The sequence below is a fragment of the Leuciscus leuciscus genome (genome assembly GCF_965113295.1).
Source record: "Leuciscus leuciscus genome assembly, chromosome: 23".
NCBI classification, from domain to species: domain Eukaryota; kingdom Metazoa; phylum Chordata; class Actinopteri; order Cypriniformes; family Leuciscidae; genus Leuciscus; species Leuciscus leuciscus.
This window is the reverse complement of record NC_138747.1, coordinates 14,715,084-14,730,777: the sequence shown is the minus strand read 5'-3', so window position 1 is coordinate 14,730,777 and position 15,694 is coordinate 14,715,084. Positions and strand designations below refer to the sequence as shown.

General features: G+C 37.8%; 1 protein-coding gene across 2 annotated transcripts in view; it reads left to right on the top strand.

Annotated features, from left to right (window-relative positions):
* Window positions 1-15,694, top strand: part of cdh4 (cadherin 4, type 1, R-cadherin (retinal)) — a 242,970-nt gene that overhangs the window by 57,572 nt on the left and 169,704 nt on the right. The window lies entirely within an intron of this gene.

Here is a 15,694-nt window from a genome sequence, read left to right as displayed (position 1 = left end):
TGTAATAATGACTTTATTCTGTAGCAATAAAAGCTACAAAAAGTTACCTAACAAATGCATCAAAATAGACTAGTGTTGCATTTGCAATTCAAATAATAACAATTTCCTTTTATGACCAAAATACAAAATGGCATCTTTGAATAGGCTATGCCACAGGCAATATTGATGAAAGTCCATTTAAGTCAAGTCAGTCCACTTGGCGGCCATTTTGGCAACACCCTCAGGCATCTGTTTTCTATCTGAGAAAATCTGTTTTCTATCTGTTTTCTATCACCCCATTTGGCAAACAAATTGCCTTAAATCAGGGTAAAACTATATATATGTGTATGTGTGTGTGTGTGTGTGTGTGTGTGTGTATTTTATTTATTTATTTTCAAGGCAGTGCTTTTACTAATGTGATTGGCTCTTTTATCTGAAAGACGGAACTTCCTTTCTTCCAGCCACCATATTGAATGTTGTGATGTCTCGTATTCATTTTTCTACATATAGTCTTTCTACTGTCTTTGGTATTGATCTTGGTCCATTTCCTCATTACTGCAGCTGTAAGTTTCATTTCCTTTCTCGGTCCAACTCTTCTAAAGTTAATTAAAATAGTACCATGCCATCGCATTTGGTGAAAAAAAATCTATTCATTTGGAATCACCACATATTAGTTCTGCCCTGTTTTGTTGCTGAAAAAGACGATGCCAAGAAAATTAGTTCCTAAACAAACTCCCTGCTCTTTAAACACTTGCTGTGTTTTGCTTTGTAATTAGTTGGCCCCATTTTGGTTTTTCAATTATTCACGCTGGATTCACTAATTTTAAGAACACTGTGGCAGCTTTTGAAAAAAAACTGATTACCCACATTTATGTTTACAGTTGGACATAATCATACTGGTAAGGTATTCAGTTTTTTTCACAGTCTCGTCACAGAACCAGGATTTAAGTATTTAAGAGTCTTTTCTTGTACCAATACAGGCAAACAGCCTACCGGAAGAGGCATCTTTGGTATACTTTCGTACATGTATGCATGAAGTACATACACACCTTTGTCCTTCAACATCTACTTCTAGTCTAGGTGCACACAAGGAAAAAGAAAAGAAAAAAAACATGAGATACTCTAAATTTAAATTTTGCATCTGATGCAATGGCAGTCCAGTCTATATTAGGTCAAATTAGGCTAAAGACAATTTCTTGACCACTATTCTGGCAATATAACCATCTTATGTGAGTGTATGTGTGTTTTAATAGTCCAGACTGGGGTTTTATGGATGTTTTCACCTCATTAGTGTTACCTTGCCATCAGTCGAGAAATACTGTCGCAATTGTTTGACAATGTTACTGCACATGGCTAGTTTTCAGAAATGTACATATAATTTAAATATTGATGGACAGACGCTAATAATGAGGAACTTAGATTAGAGCTAATAACGAGAAAGAACCTCGACTGCTAAATGTCACACTTCCATAGTCTTCTCACTCGATTCTTTAATAACCCACAGATACAGAATATTGCCATGTGAGAGGGCTTATATATAACTGGCTAAAACAGGAACAGGGGCTATATAGGTGTATTCCCTTTCTAGAACAGGCCAAAGACTTCATCTGTCCTGCAGTTCCCCTGGGGTGTGTCTATTGCTCTGGTTAGAGTTACATTTTCCCTAGACCGTAGTACACAGGGCCAGATTAATGGGCCAACAAGACACATGCCTAGAGGCCTCCAAATACTTGGGGGGCCCTAAACTATTACATACTGTATAAAAACAATTGACTTTCTCTGTTTGTTTTGTTTTGTTTTGTTTTGTTTTGTTTTGTTTTGTTTTGTTTTGTTTTGTTTTGTTTTGTTTTGTTTTGTTTTGCAGACACTTTGATCCAAAGTTTCGTTCTGTTTTGTTTTGTTTTGTTTTGTCTAGCTATTCATTAAGTAGACACCTTTATCCAAAGTTTTGTTCTGTTTTGTTTTGTTTTGTCTAGCTATTCATTTAGTAGACACCTTTATCCAAAGTTTTGTTTTGTTCTGTTTTGTTTTGTTTTGTCTAGCTATTCATTTAGTAGACACCTTTATCCAAAGTTTTGTTCTGTTTTGTTTTGTTTTGTCTAGCTATTCATTTAGTAGACACCTTTAATGGGCCAACAATTCGGCCTCTAGCTCATAAATGCCAGAGGAGAACTGGCCCCCGACTGAGCCTGGGTTCTCCCAAGGTTTTTTTTTCTCCATTAGGTCACCTGATGGAGTTTTAGGACACCATTAGGTCACTTGATGGAGTTTTTCGGTTCCTTGCCACTGTTGCCTTTGGCTTGCTCAGTTGGGGATATTTTGGGGATATTTAATTTAATTTTATCAATCAATAAATTCTTCTTGAAACAAACTTTGTTGTATTATTTTAATTTAATACTGTGAAGCTGCTTTGATACAATCTGTATTGTGAAAAGCGCTATACAAATAAACTTGACTTGACTTGACTTGACTTTATCCAAAGTTTTGTTCTGTTTTGTTTTGTTTTGTCTAGCTATTCATTTAGTAGACACTTTTATCCAAAGTTTTGTTCTGTTTTGTTTTGTTTTGTCTAGCTTAATTTAGCAGACACTTTGATCCAACATTTTGTTGTTGTTGTTGTTGTTTTGCTTTGCTTTGAGAGAAAGGGAGTGGAAATAAATGAAGTAAAATGATGAAGTTGTTTTTCCTAACAGAACACAAATTAAATGTGACAAAAAACAAACAAAAAAAGGAAGAAGAAGAAAAAAACATCCCTATTCGAAATCAGATGCACCAAATTCCTTTATTCAGTTATTTTAAGAAAGTTCCAATAAGATCACTAGGATTTGATTCGCTGCACTGACATAAAGGCCAATATTATCAACAGTAACACCATCCTCAATATGACTAGTAGCAGCAACAACAGCCTGGTAAGTGACAGTCCTCCTGGAGACGTATCTCCAACACTGATCGGTAACAGAACAGGGACAGCAGAGGAGCTCCTTACATTACTGTTGATAAAAACAATGTCTTCTACTATCGAATCATTGGAGAGGAAGGAAGATAATGTCCATTGGTGCGAGAAAGCTACCGACCCATCGCTGCAGGAGATGTCAATATGGAGGCAGTGAGAAATATTCTGAGTAAAAGAGCGACATCTGCATTTCTTAACACGGGAGATAAATATTGAGCCACAGTCAGTGGTCTATGTTGAAAGAGGTAGTCATTAATGATTTACTCCAAGGTTGTTTGAAGTATGAGCAGGTAATGCTGTTTTTCTTGTATGATTTGTCTTGTACATTTAAAATCAGAAAAAAGATCCGCACACGAAAATTGTCCAGAGGTCACAAGGTGTGCAAAACTTTTTCGAGCTTAACCCTTCATCAGTGCCAGTGCCTAGTGTTTGGCGCAACTTTTAAATTAGTACTTTTATTGTATTATTATTTTATTATATGCATTATTATTATTATTATTATTATTATTATTATTATTATTTAAAAAAATTGTAGGTGGTGCCGTTCTGTGGTGATGACACATGAAAGTGGCTCTGCCCTGTTTGTGTGATGATCAAAATATTTGATTTTATGCTATAAGGGATTTCATTCATCCAGGCAATTGTGGAATATCCGGGTTAATTTAGTCACAAGAAAATAGGCACAAATTTGCAACACATTTGATGGGCAACGGAGACCAAAATAAAAGCCCCTTCAATGATCTCTCAGTATGCCTCTCATCTCTTCACTCAGGGGGTCTGTAACAGTAGGGAGGGCTCTTATACTTGAAAGGGCCTGTATTAAAATGCTCTCTTAGTGAATGAATTTCTGCTGTCTTAAGCCGATTGAGCAAAACAAATCTCTCTTTAAGTAAAATCTGGTGGCAGCAGGAAAGTGTGGCAACAATAGCAAGCTGAGAGACCGAGAGAGAGAGGGAGAGGAAAAGAAACCGGAAAGATATGGGTGGCTTAGAATGGCAAAATTGCATATTGAAAATTGAAACTAAAGTTGAAAAATAATGCACTTAAAGTCAACAATGAAAGCCCACTTTGTGGCCTTTAAGTACAGACAAGCTTTTTTTCAACTGTCACATCTTTAATTTGATTCGAGCAAAGTTATTGGCCTAATGTCTGAGAGCTAATTTAGCATGTGGGTATATTATATGTTAATGGATGTTTTCTTTGTTCTCATAACAAGCTAAAAGGTCAGTTTCTTGAGGGACAGCAAAATGGAGATGAAAAAATGTCCACATTTGATTTAATCTATAAGTCAAGGGCTGAATCGTTCTACTGTTTGTGAGTTTGCATGCACATTTGTGCAATTGGCACTACATGAGCTATAAAGGCTTCCAGGCTCATAAAGATTTTAAGGGAAGAAGACTCTTTTAATGAGGGACACAATATGCCGTGAGTGAATGACCTCGACGCATCCACAATTACATGCTGGGTTTTTCTATGCAGCTTTCCTAAACTTGTTAAGTAGCTCTGTTGTTAAGTAGCTTTATTTTACAACAATCTTGGCTCAACAATCTTTAGCATTTTTTTTTTTTTTTTTTTATAATCCTTGATGATAATCAACTCTCATTATCTTTTTAGACTCTGAGGAAAAAATTGTTAAATCCCATGAAATTGCTTGACAAGCTCATTTTTCTTTCATGTGTTGATTTCTCGGTTTGTGCAGAATATTTTAGTTATGTCACAGCCATGGACTGTAGTTGAACCCTAGTTCTCGTACTGGAATTCGATGCAGTCTTGACTGCTGATGAGATACACACCTTAGGTATGCAATTGCATAAATAGGCCTACATTCACAGACAAACTACAGCGGCCATTTTGGCACTGACCTTTGACTTTGATGTACTAACAACAACTTTAAGGAACAACATTTTGGTGTAAAATAAACACTTAAAACCTTCTTTTTTTTTCGTCAAACTTGTCGAATCTAATGCTTCCTCTGCTCCTGTGGTCTTATGGAATAGCAAAGTGTCCACTGGTTGCACATTCACCTACTGTTTCACGCTTTTTCAGATTTGATGTACTGTTTTTTGCATACTCTGTATTGGCTGGTTGCAGTGGGCGGGGCATTTTCATTACGGAGAGCATTTGATTGGACAAAAATCGGTGTGGTGCAGGATGAGTAATCAATTTTTAAATGCATCTGTTTGCTAAAAGTCAATTTGTCACCACCATTTAGCCTTCACTATGATCTCAAAGCTAACACACATTGACAAAAACTCTCATTTTGATTTCCTTGATATAGAAATGGTTTTGTGTGAATTCCAAGTTTATACACAGTCACAGAGTATGTCCTTGAATGAACAGAATGTCTTCGACCATTTTGAATACAATCACAATTCCCATGTTGTGTTTCTTCACACCAACTGTCTCGTTTCCTTCTCCCCCTCTCTTCCTGCTGTGAATAATAGCTCCCAACCGCAAGAGATAAGATGCGATTTAGAGGAACGGCTGATGCCTTTGTTCTTCAAAACACTGTCAATGTTGTTTGGCTAAAGCTTAAAGCTGGACACATGTTTTAGACCTCTTCCTTTCCTGTCATCCGTTAATCCCCCTGCACCTCCCTCCCGCCTCCGTCCGCCTTCAATCAAGTTTTTTTTTTCCTGTTCTTGAGTATCCTACTCAATATCCTGATCCCTCTCCATTTTTCTTTGTCTCGCTCTGTCCATAATCAGCCTACACTGTCATGCATCCATCTCGGATTTGTCTCTTCCTCATAGAGTCTGTCTTTGTGTCTCTCTTTCCGTCTTTGAGGTTGCAGCTGGTCAGCTGGGCCATGGAAAATTTGCCCGCGGCTATTACAAGCAGCTGGCGTCCAGAGAGATGGACAGGGAGAGAATGGGCGAGTGAGGGTGGCGTAGTGAGACTTCAGGGCGCGCAGTTCTGCCTTCAGCACATGCTGAGGGTACCAAATTCAATTTCATCCGCCTCGCTTCTTTTAAATTTATGATTTAAGACAAGGCAGAACATGTCTACGTTCATATAAACACCCTTAAGGTAATTCTATATTTGCAATAAATGCAAAAATAGGTCTTGTAGCTTTACGAAATCTAAATATAGTTATTTTACTGACATCTCTCAGATGAAACTGAACGCAATCGTTTAGATTAATTAAGCAATGAAAACTCAATGCTAACCACTTTAACTCTCTGTAAACAACAGTGATATTAGTGATACTTTTAGTTGTTATTGCCCATTCCAGGTAAAGTAATAAAAAGTAAGTACACAGAAAATTTTCACAAACAGTTACTAATAAACAGCAAGTAACACATTGAATTAAAATTGAAATTTTGAAATGGAAAAACTGAAGTATATTTACTCATAAAACGTTCTCAATTCATTTTTGTAGTACATTGTAGAATATGTAGTATTATTCTACTTTTATTCTTTAAAGGTTTAGTTCACCCAAAAATGAAAATTCTGTCAGTAATTACTCTCTCATGTCGTTCCAAACCCGTAAGACCTTCGTTCATCTTCAGAACACAAATTAAGATATTTTTGATGAAATCCGAGAGCTTTCTGAAGCACCCTTACTGTAGACATTAACATCATTGCAACTTTCCAGGCCCAGAAAGATAGAAAAGACATCGTTAAAATAGTCTATGTGACTACAGTGGTTCAACCTTAATGTTATGAAGCGACGTGAATACTTTTTATACGCAAAAAAACAACGACTTTATTCAACAATTTCTTCTCGTCCTACGCTGTTGACGTAGTAAACAGTGCAGCGCTTCCGGGTTCTACGTCAGAACGCCGGCTCACCATTGGCCAGCTCATGCATCAGCATCACACGCATGCGTTGTGGTGCTCGCGTGAACAACGTCGGCCAATGGTGAGCCGGCGTTCTGACGTAGAAGTTGCAATGACGTTGCTGCCTATGGATGGTTCAGAAAGTGGATTTCATCAAAAATATCTTCATTTGTGTTCTGAAGATGAAGGTCTTACGGGTTTGGAACGACATGAGGGTGAGTAATTAATGACAGAATTCAAATTTTTGGGTGAACTAACCCTTTAACACCAGAAGATGAAGATGATTTATTCCAATTGATAGAGTAGTTGAACTAGGTTTCAATCTGTTGTGTAATTTTCGCTACATGCGAGCACTTCTCGCTTCGACTGAAAGGAAGTGGCAAAATGAACAGTGGTTGTGTTGTTGATAGACGTTTTGACACTCGTGACAACTGCAACAAACACACATTTTTAACCGTTTTAAATATATTTATTCACAGTACAACGCATTTCATAACAGAAAAACAAGTTTGCATTTTGTTTCAGTCTGTGTTGCACATATTTAGCAGCATGGAGTTCATGCATTTATTAGGCTAATCAATGCAAATAGCACAAACTTGAATCTATAATTTATGTGTACTTTATTATTTGCAAAGATTTGTTTTGACAAAAAAAACAAAAAAACATCGTTTTGTTGTGGATGATTCCTTTTGCACATTGCTGCATTAGAGAAAACATGCACAGTTTATTTTAGGAAGACAGGAACTGTCTGTTCTGTTAATTTATAGTTTCTCTTCAAGACCAATTTAAATGCAAGTTACTGTAGCTGTAACAGCTTCCTGTTGAGGGCTCTGTTCCTCATTAGTATTCGGTTCAATCATGCAATTCGCCCCAACCAAACTGAGACAGTCATTAAATATGTTCTATCTTGCTCGATAACACCTGTTCATCTACTGTCTCCCCTGTGTTTTATCAGAATAAAGCCACTGTGGGTGTTTGTGTGTCTAAAATTGCAAGTCTGCGCGTGACGCCCCCGTCGGACCTCGATGTTTGCGTGCACATATGTGTATGCATGCCTCCACTCTAACTTCCACTATCTTTCTCTCAGCTGGAATTCCATTTGTTCTTCACCGGAATGAAACCGCATTGATTGTTGGCTCAGATGTCGGGAACGAGGGGGAAAAAACTACAAAAAAGGACTGGGGAACGGTAGGAAGAGAGAGGAAGGAGAGAGTGAAAAATAGAGGGAAAGTGCTTGCCTGTGCTGTGGCAGCCAGTTGTAGATCAATAGGGGACTTTAAGAGAGAAAAAAAGGGAGTGAGCTTGGGATGGCAGAGACGAGCCACTGATGGGTACGTTTTAAAGGGGAATGACACTCTGTCATTTCGAATATGTAGCGCAGTTCTTCCAGACAGAGCTGTTATAAATAATTAAACAATGTCAACATAATGACCCTCAAGTTATGCTGATTAATGGAGGTAAATTTCAATTATTCACATTTATAGAGCCCCAATGTTTTTTAATATATATATGAAGACTTCAGATGCGAAAGCCTCTAAGTGCCATCTGAATTTTTTTTCTAAAATGAGCATTTTTATGAAGCTCGCATATTTAGGTTCAGTAATTTCACTTTAATGACAATTAATAGGCAATTTTCATTGCCATTAAAGTGAAATAACTGAATATAAACATACAAGCTTGATAAAAATGATCATTCTAGAGGAAAATTTCAGATGGCACTTAGAGGCTTTTGCATCTGAAGTCTTCATATATATATACACACCTCGGTCCTCTTGCAATGTCAGGTCTCAGTAAAATTCTTGCAAAATATAAAATATTTAACAATGAATTTCAGCCAATGATTCTCAAGGAGTCTTGATCTAATATCAACTCCTTTATCAGTTTTGGTCTCTTGCAACATCTTCTGCGGCCGTACTTGAGATATTGTTTAATGTTCACGTTGTCAATGGCAGACCCAAACAGTGAGGAATTGCCTCTTGGCAAATAGCGGGTCTTCACAGGGACTGCCTGCCATTAATGGTAATGGAATACCATTAGCAGGCTCGACTCCAATAGCACAGAGGCTCTCACGCTATTTCTCCCCTCCTCGTTTCTTTGTCTTCCTCCTGTTCCATATCTAAACGGACAGTAAAGAGTGGGTGGAGATGTGTTGTTAATTTGCTGCTGTTGTGTGGAGAGTAGGCTGCCTCCAGTGCTTTGTTTCACTACAGTTTGGGAATCTAATTGATATGTTTCTCAGACAGCGTTGCGGTGCTGCGCAGCTCCACCACAGGGGTGGTCTTCAGGTGGTATTTATGTCAAGTGGAAAACAATGTAGTTTTTATGAGCCTGAAAACCCAGAGCTAAGGCTCTGTTCCTCACCTTAAGGAATTGAGCTGGGAAACATTTAAAGGGGCATATAATGAAATACAGAACTTTCATACTTCTCTTAAAATAAACCACTTTTATAGCATTCTGCATCTTTCACATCTCAAACGTCCTGTTTAGTTGACCATTTGCAGGATCACAATTTCGATCACAACGATGAATAAATTAACACATGGCCACATTAGCACATGCATTAGCATTAGCACATTAGCACATGCAATTATTTACTTTTCTTCATTACCAATTTTAACATATACAATTAATATATTAGTAAAGGGTCACCACGTGATGAGAAACTTCCAGTTCCTGGTAAAGTAATAAAGAGGAAGTAGAATATATACTATTGTTGTTTCAACACAGAAGATGAAGATTATATTGTTCCAGGTGATACTAGATGTAACCCCCTAGAGTTTTACACCGTTCTACACTTTTGTTAGTTATATGCAGTACCGTAGTTTCCCTGTAGGGGCCGCTATATGAACTGATTGATTGAGACGTAGATATTGAGAGAAGAAGACTGTTCATAGCTGATATGCAGGTACATAGACATGTATAGAAAGGCTAGATAGCTTACCGGCGCTGAGAGCCAATGGGACCCGACGACGTCACACGGCGGCCATCTTAGGACAGGACCGCTCGTCCAGTTATAACATTAAAGTCTATTGTGCATGTAGTGCTGAAATAACTATATTTTGCTCAATTTTCAACCGATTTTCAAACGGCTTGGTGTGTCATAAACGTCAGGGATGCGGCTATGTAACTGCATACTTGTGAAAAATTATAGCCACAAACGGCATCAGCACAAATCATAGCCACGTTAATAAGGTTTGTAATAAACCAAACCGTTTGTAAATCCGTCAAGAATTCAGCAAGTTACGAGCATTTTAGTTGCCGTATGTCACTCACCTTCCGTCCACAGCAGCAGGGAGCAGCAGCGCAGTCTCCTGACCTAAGATGGCCGCCAAGTGACGACACAGCTGACTCCGCCTTGAGCCATCTAGCCTTTTTATACATGTCTATGTGCAGGTATAGCTGAACTGCACGATTTTCTGACAAAAGATGTTTAAACTTTTCATATAAAATTGTTGAAGTATGTGCATGGGTTTCAAAAGGAATTCCCATTGATGTTTATTTAGAAACATTACTTCTGCAAACTCTGGTGAGTTTATGTGTTCAAAGAATTGTTTTGTCGATGTGCTTTGATTAATGATCAGAAATTTTGATATATGTTATAGTGAATGAAAAAACAAAAAATCAGTCAGAGTTAAAGGGGAACTATGCAGTTTTTTTTTAGCTTAATTTACCTTCACTGAACGGCTTCGGAGTCATTGGAATGCTTATATGAATTTTTTCGGGTTGAATGGTGGTCTTCTCGCATCTCCCTAGCGCCTGTGAGCGGAAAAAGAGGGAGAAGAGGGAGAAGATGGGAGGGGGGAGAGTCGCCGACGAGTTTTGACGACAGTGTTGTCAAATATCTATTCCGAAGCTGTAGGGGGAGCTCTATAGAGAAACCCGCGAGCAAACAGAAATTGCCAAAACTGCATAGCGCCGCTTTAAAAGATGATGTTAATTGAAAGTATTTGTGTATTTCAATACACGTTATACAAATGGAGATCGGGCAAACTGATAGATTTAATTCTTGATAAATTTATTTTATGATGTTCCCTGTATATATGGAGGAATTTTTATTTATTTATACATGGAAGTTAGTATTTTGAAGTGCAGATTATAAATCTGTGTGTTGAACAGAGATTTATTTGTGCGTATTTAGTATGCTCACGTGTACTGATGTTAATTAGCTAAGATAACATGTGTATGAACATGTGAGTGATGCTTTTGCGATTTACTCGTGAGGAGATTATTGAATGAAAAGCATTGAGAGATGTTAACTGTGAATTGTGTTTTGTGTCATCGTGGGATTCTTTTCAATTACAGCTGTTACTTTATACACACACTACCCGGGTAGTATGGGGGGAAAAAGCCATGCATATACATTAACTTTACACTACACACACATCAACTTGCGAAGGAACCAGGAGGACTTTTGGACACTTTATTTACTTATTTAATTTTTTTTTATTGTTGGACCTTTCATGCACAACATGGACTAAACATTGCTTTTTTCCATTTCAGATAGGGTTGTGTTGGAACGAGACATCAGTATGTTAACTTGCTTTTGTATTAGGCCTATTAAATGTTCCGTGTACAATAAATGTGCTGGCTGTTAGCTGATTCACACTATTTGGCCTAAAGTTTATTTTTATCCTCCTAAGAGTTGAACTTAGCCCTGTACTTATACATATTCAGAGTGATACAACACTTATGGTGTTATATTGACAACCGTTACAGTGTTAAATGTGTATAAAAGAAGATAAGAGTAAATGTGTGGGAATTTGGCCAGGCATTGCTTTGTTCCTGGCAGTAGAATAGCAACTGCGGGTCTGTGTGATGTTAATAAAGTTACGAATGGCTGAAATTTACTTTAAACAAGGTCACTGATCACATCAGTCTGACCTTCGAGTATAAATGAAATAAAAATCTACCTATTTTCTTTAATCCATGTGGCTGCACAATTCATCAGTGCATTTTGTTTCAAATTCTTTTTATTTTCTACTAGTTGCTACACCATTAAAATTAGAATTAGAAGCCTCTTTATTAGTTTTTTTTATGTAATCAAAAATACAGTAAAAATAGTAATATAATAAAATAGTATTACTATTTAAAATAACTATTTTTATTTGTACATATTTTAAAATGTAATTTATAAATTTTTTGATGACAGGAGCCATTATTCCAGTCTTCAGTGTCACATGATCTTGCAATATGCTGTTTTGATTCTCAAGATACATTTGTTATTATCAATGTTGAAAACAGTTGTGCTGCTTAATATTTTTGTGGAAACAGTGATATTTCTTTTCAGGATTCTTTGATTAATAGAAAGATCAAAAGAATTTATTTTTTTTTAAATAGAAATATTTTGTGACATTATAAATGCCATTACTTATAATCAATTTAATCCATCCTTGTTGAATATAAGTATGATTTTCTTTCTAAAACCCAAAACATTTGAACAGTAGTATCTGAAACATACTGTATGAGTGCAATGGCGCACTGTGAGGCTTTTTGACCTTTTGGGTCAAACGAGTTCAATTTACTGTTTCATTTAAATTCCCTCAACTCAACAGGCAATTAATTCAGAACTGTATTAGTTTGAGTGTGTGTGTGTACTAGTTTGTCATTGTATTATGGGTCTGAAATTAATTTAAATGTAACATATCCTGCAATAACTATGCCGGCAACTGCTTAATGATGCATGAGTGGATCTAATTTGAAGGACACATACACACGACACTAATGCACATATGTACACACAGAGACACACACTTTAATCTGAGCAGCTCAGTCTCATGCTGAGAGCAGCAGGAGACAAGATCTGAAGAGAGTAACGCCACATAACTAATTAAAGCAGAGTGATTTCCTGATAACATTCTCCTTTCAGATTAGCAGCGAGGTCTGCTGGGGAGATGAGAGGAAAGGGAGAAGGAACCAAAGTGTGTTTTGAGTTTGTCCGCCAACGTTTTTGCTGACTCAGGAGGTGTAGATGCCAGCCAATGGCTGTGGATCAACCTGTCATGGCTGTGGAAGAAAAACTACAGAGGAAGAGCGAGAGAGACAGTCCTTTCAGAGGCGACATATTTCATGTCTGTATGATTGACACCAATAGTTTTCAGTCTGGCGCGCCGGGTGTTTAAATTCATTAATATTAATTCGTTTGATTTCCAATGTGCTATATTTATGTGACACATTTGATGTGTTTGTGATTAAAAAATGGTCAGGGCATACTTCAAACAAATTATTTTTAGTGCCTCCTGTGCCCTCTTCACTAGGTGTACCACATTCATTAGTTCATGTTCAACAGTCACTGTCCTCGATGACCGACGGCACGTCAGGAAGCGGGCCAGCTCTGTCTCACGATGAATGTCACATTCTTACATATTAGCAGATGGCTTTGGATAATGTGATCACTCTGTTTACTAACAGGCACTTGGAATCATCCGAGGATTCTTGCCAGCACATACTTGGGCAAGATGTACCAAAAAGATTGGTATTAAAACAGAAGACGACCAAATGTTCCACTTTTGAATTTAGTGCATGCTGGAACCCATTTAAGCACAGTTTGTTATTTCAGTTTTAAAACCCCAAATGAAATGGCAGAAACTTGCGCAGTGTTTCCCTTTACATTTGCATATGTTCATATTAGGCGTGGGCAGTGTCACAATCATAGACTGTAAAAAATATGGACAAAGCGTCTGTGACGTCACCCATAGACTTTCTGAAGAACGGGTTTGAAGCCGTTTATGGGGGGTATGGGCGGCGCCATCTTGGAAAATCTTGGGAAATCCTAACCCCGCCCACCTTCTGACGCAGCGCGCGTCACTCCTACTCCGGTTATCTCTGTGTATATTTTAGGCAACAAAATATGTTATAAAACACCACACTAACTCTTTTCGTTTTCATTTAAAGAAATCTTAAACATTATAGCCACACAAATGTGGTTCAGGCAACACGTATTGATTATATTCACTGCACATAACGTTTGCCTATTTATAACAAAACTAAATATAAAACACAAACCTGCCTCTTTTCGTTTTAAATATAATATAAAAATATTAAACATTTTAATATGGTCCAGGCAATATGTGCATTTGTACTAAACAACAGATGTTGCAGTAAACAACATTACAGATCATATTCGTTGTATTAAAATTTAAAATGACAAAACTCAACCCAGTCTCTTTTTGTTAAATTTCAGTTTTATCAATATTAGCTATTATAAAAGTATAAGTAAAAGGTAAAGTTACAAGAAGCTATACAAATAAAGCAAACAATTCAGTCAAACATAAAAAGTCAGCGCTCGATCTAGTCTAACCATACAACAGTAAAGTTAAATAGCTTATAAAGTTATGAAACTTCCCCTCAGCCAAAACGATTGCCCAGGGAACAAATTATAGATTTACGTTACGAGACCAAAAATCGCCCGTTAGATATACACAAGACGAATTATATCTCATGTTTAACCACTACAGAGACGCCAGAGTCAGCGGCAAACCTCAGAACGACTAGCCGAGGAAAGGCTGTTCCAAGCGGGGTACATCGCGCTGAGCGCCCGGTCATCGCTGGATCTCACAACTGGATACAATTTTCATAAATCTTTATAAATAAACCACAGATTTGAGCTTTAAACAACTACATTCTCGCCTGAAAAACTCTTAAAACTACATTTCATGATGCAGAAACAGTAGTATTATATGTCAACTGTATTAAAAAATGGCGCTTCTTATGTTGTCATTCTCCGTGGCGCTGCCTTGTCAGCTGTCAATCAAGCTGTCAATCAAAGTTAACCACGCCCTTATTGTCATACATTTTATATCTAAATACGATCTAAACTAACGAGTTAGAAAAAAATTCACAGCCCTCATTGTTGTTGGGCACTCGGAACCTATCGAAAAATACAATAAAAGTCCATGGGACCAACCTGTAAAAACATGAATTTATGCTGTGAAAACGGACATTTTAACATGGGGGCTATGGACATTTGCTTGGGACCTTCCCCTAGCGGATTTTCGATGTATTGCAGTTTTTCGCACTTCCGGGTAGGCTTCATTTTTCAGATCAGAATGTTGCCGCTTGGTCACAATATTTTCAAACGTTTGGTTGATAGTGTTTTTGACTTAAAGGTAGGGTAGGTAATCCTGTTCAGAAACACTTTTTTTTATACTGGGTGAAATGGTCCTTCCATCCTGATAGTAGTCAATACATTATGTGTTTAGAAAAAGGAATGAAAAAAATCAGACCTCTGTAGCAGCTGCAGGACAGTAAAAACTCTGACCAATCACTGCCATTCGGTGCGAATGTAAAGAACCAATCAGATGCCTTCATGTCTCGTGCCCGCCCCGAGCCCCACTGCGCGCGCTGCCCGGCGTGCACTCATCACATGTCACCGTTCCCGGAAATATTCAGCTCAAAGCACCTGCATATGCAGTCAGCGAAGGCAAACAAGGCAAAAACTACTTCCTCGGACCCTGCCCGCGCTCTTGAACGACCTCCTCTGCTTCGCCCTCAACCCCGGACCTGTCCTCGAGCCGACGATGCGGTACTTGTCTCCGGACTCGGAGTGTACGTTAGTCTTCATTAGAGTCAACAATGTTTTCATCATGGAAACTCTTACATGCAAAACACCGTATATGTTATGAATCTTACACGAAATTCACCTTCATCACAGTGTAACTGATGGTAATGGAAAAACGTGTATCAATGCAACCTGTTTTTAGTTTTGCCTTATAAATATAGCTCGTTACCGAATGAAACTTTACCATTATCGATATGCTAGCTTGATAGTGAGTACTAAAATAAATCTTATTTGTTTATATTCATAGTGATAAAGTTAGGTATTTTATTACATGTGATTCTGACATGATGTCACTGTATGTACTGCGCTCCTTCTTCTCCACTCGTCTCAGGTAATAAATGCGTCTTGTTCCAGCCAGAGACCTGCACTCCCGCGGGAGTCCCGCGGGAGCCGCGGGACCCGACGCAAAACAGAGCGGCGCG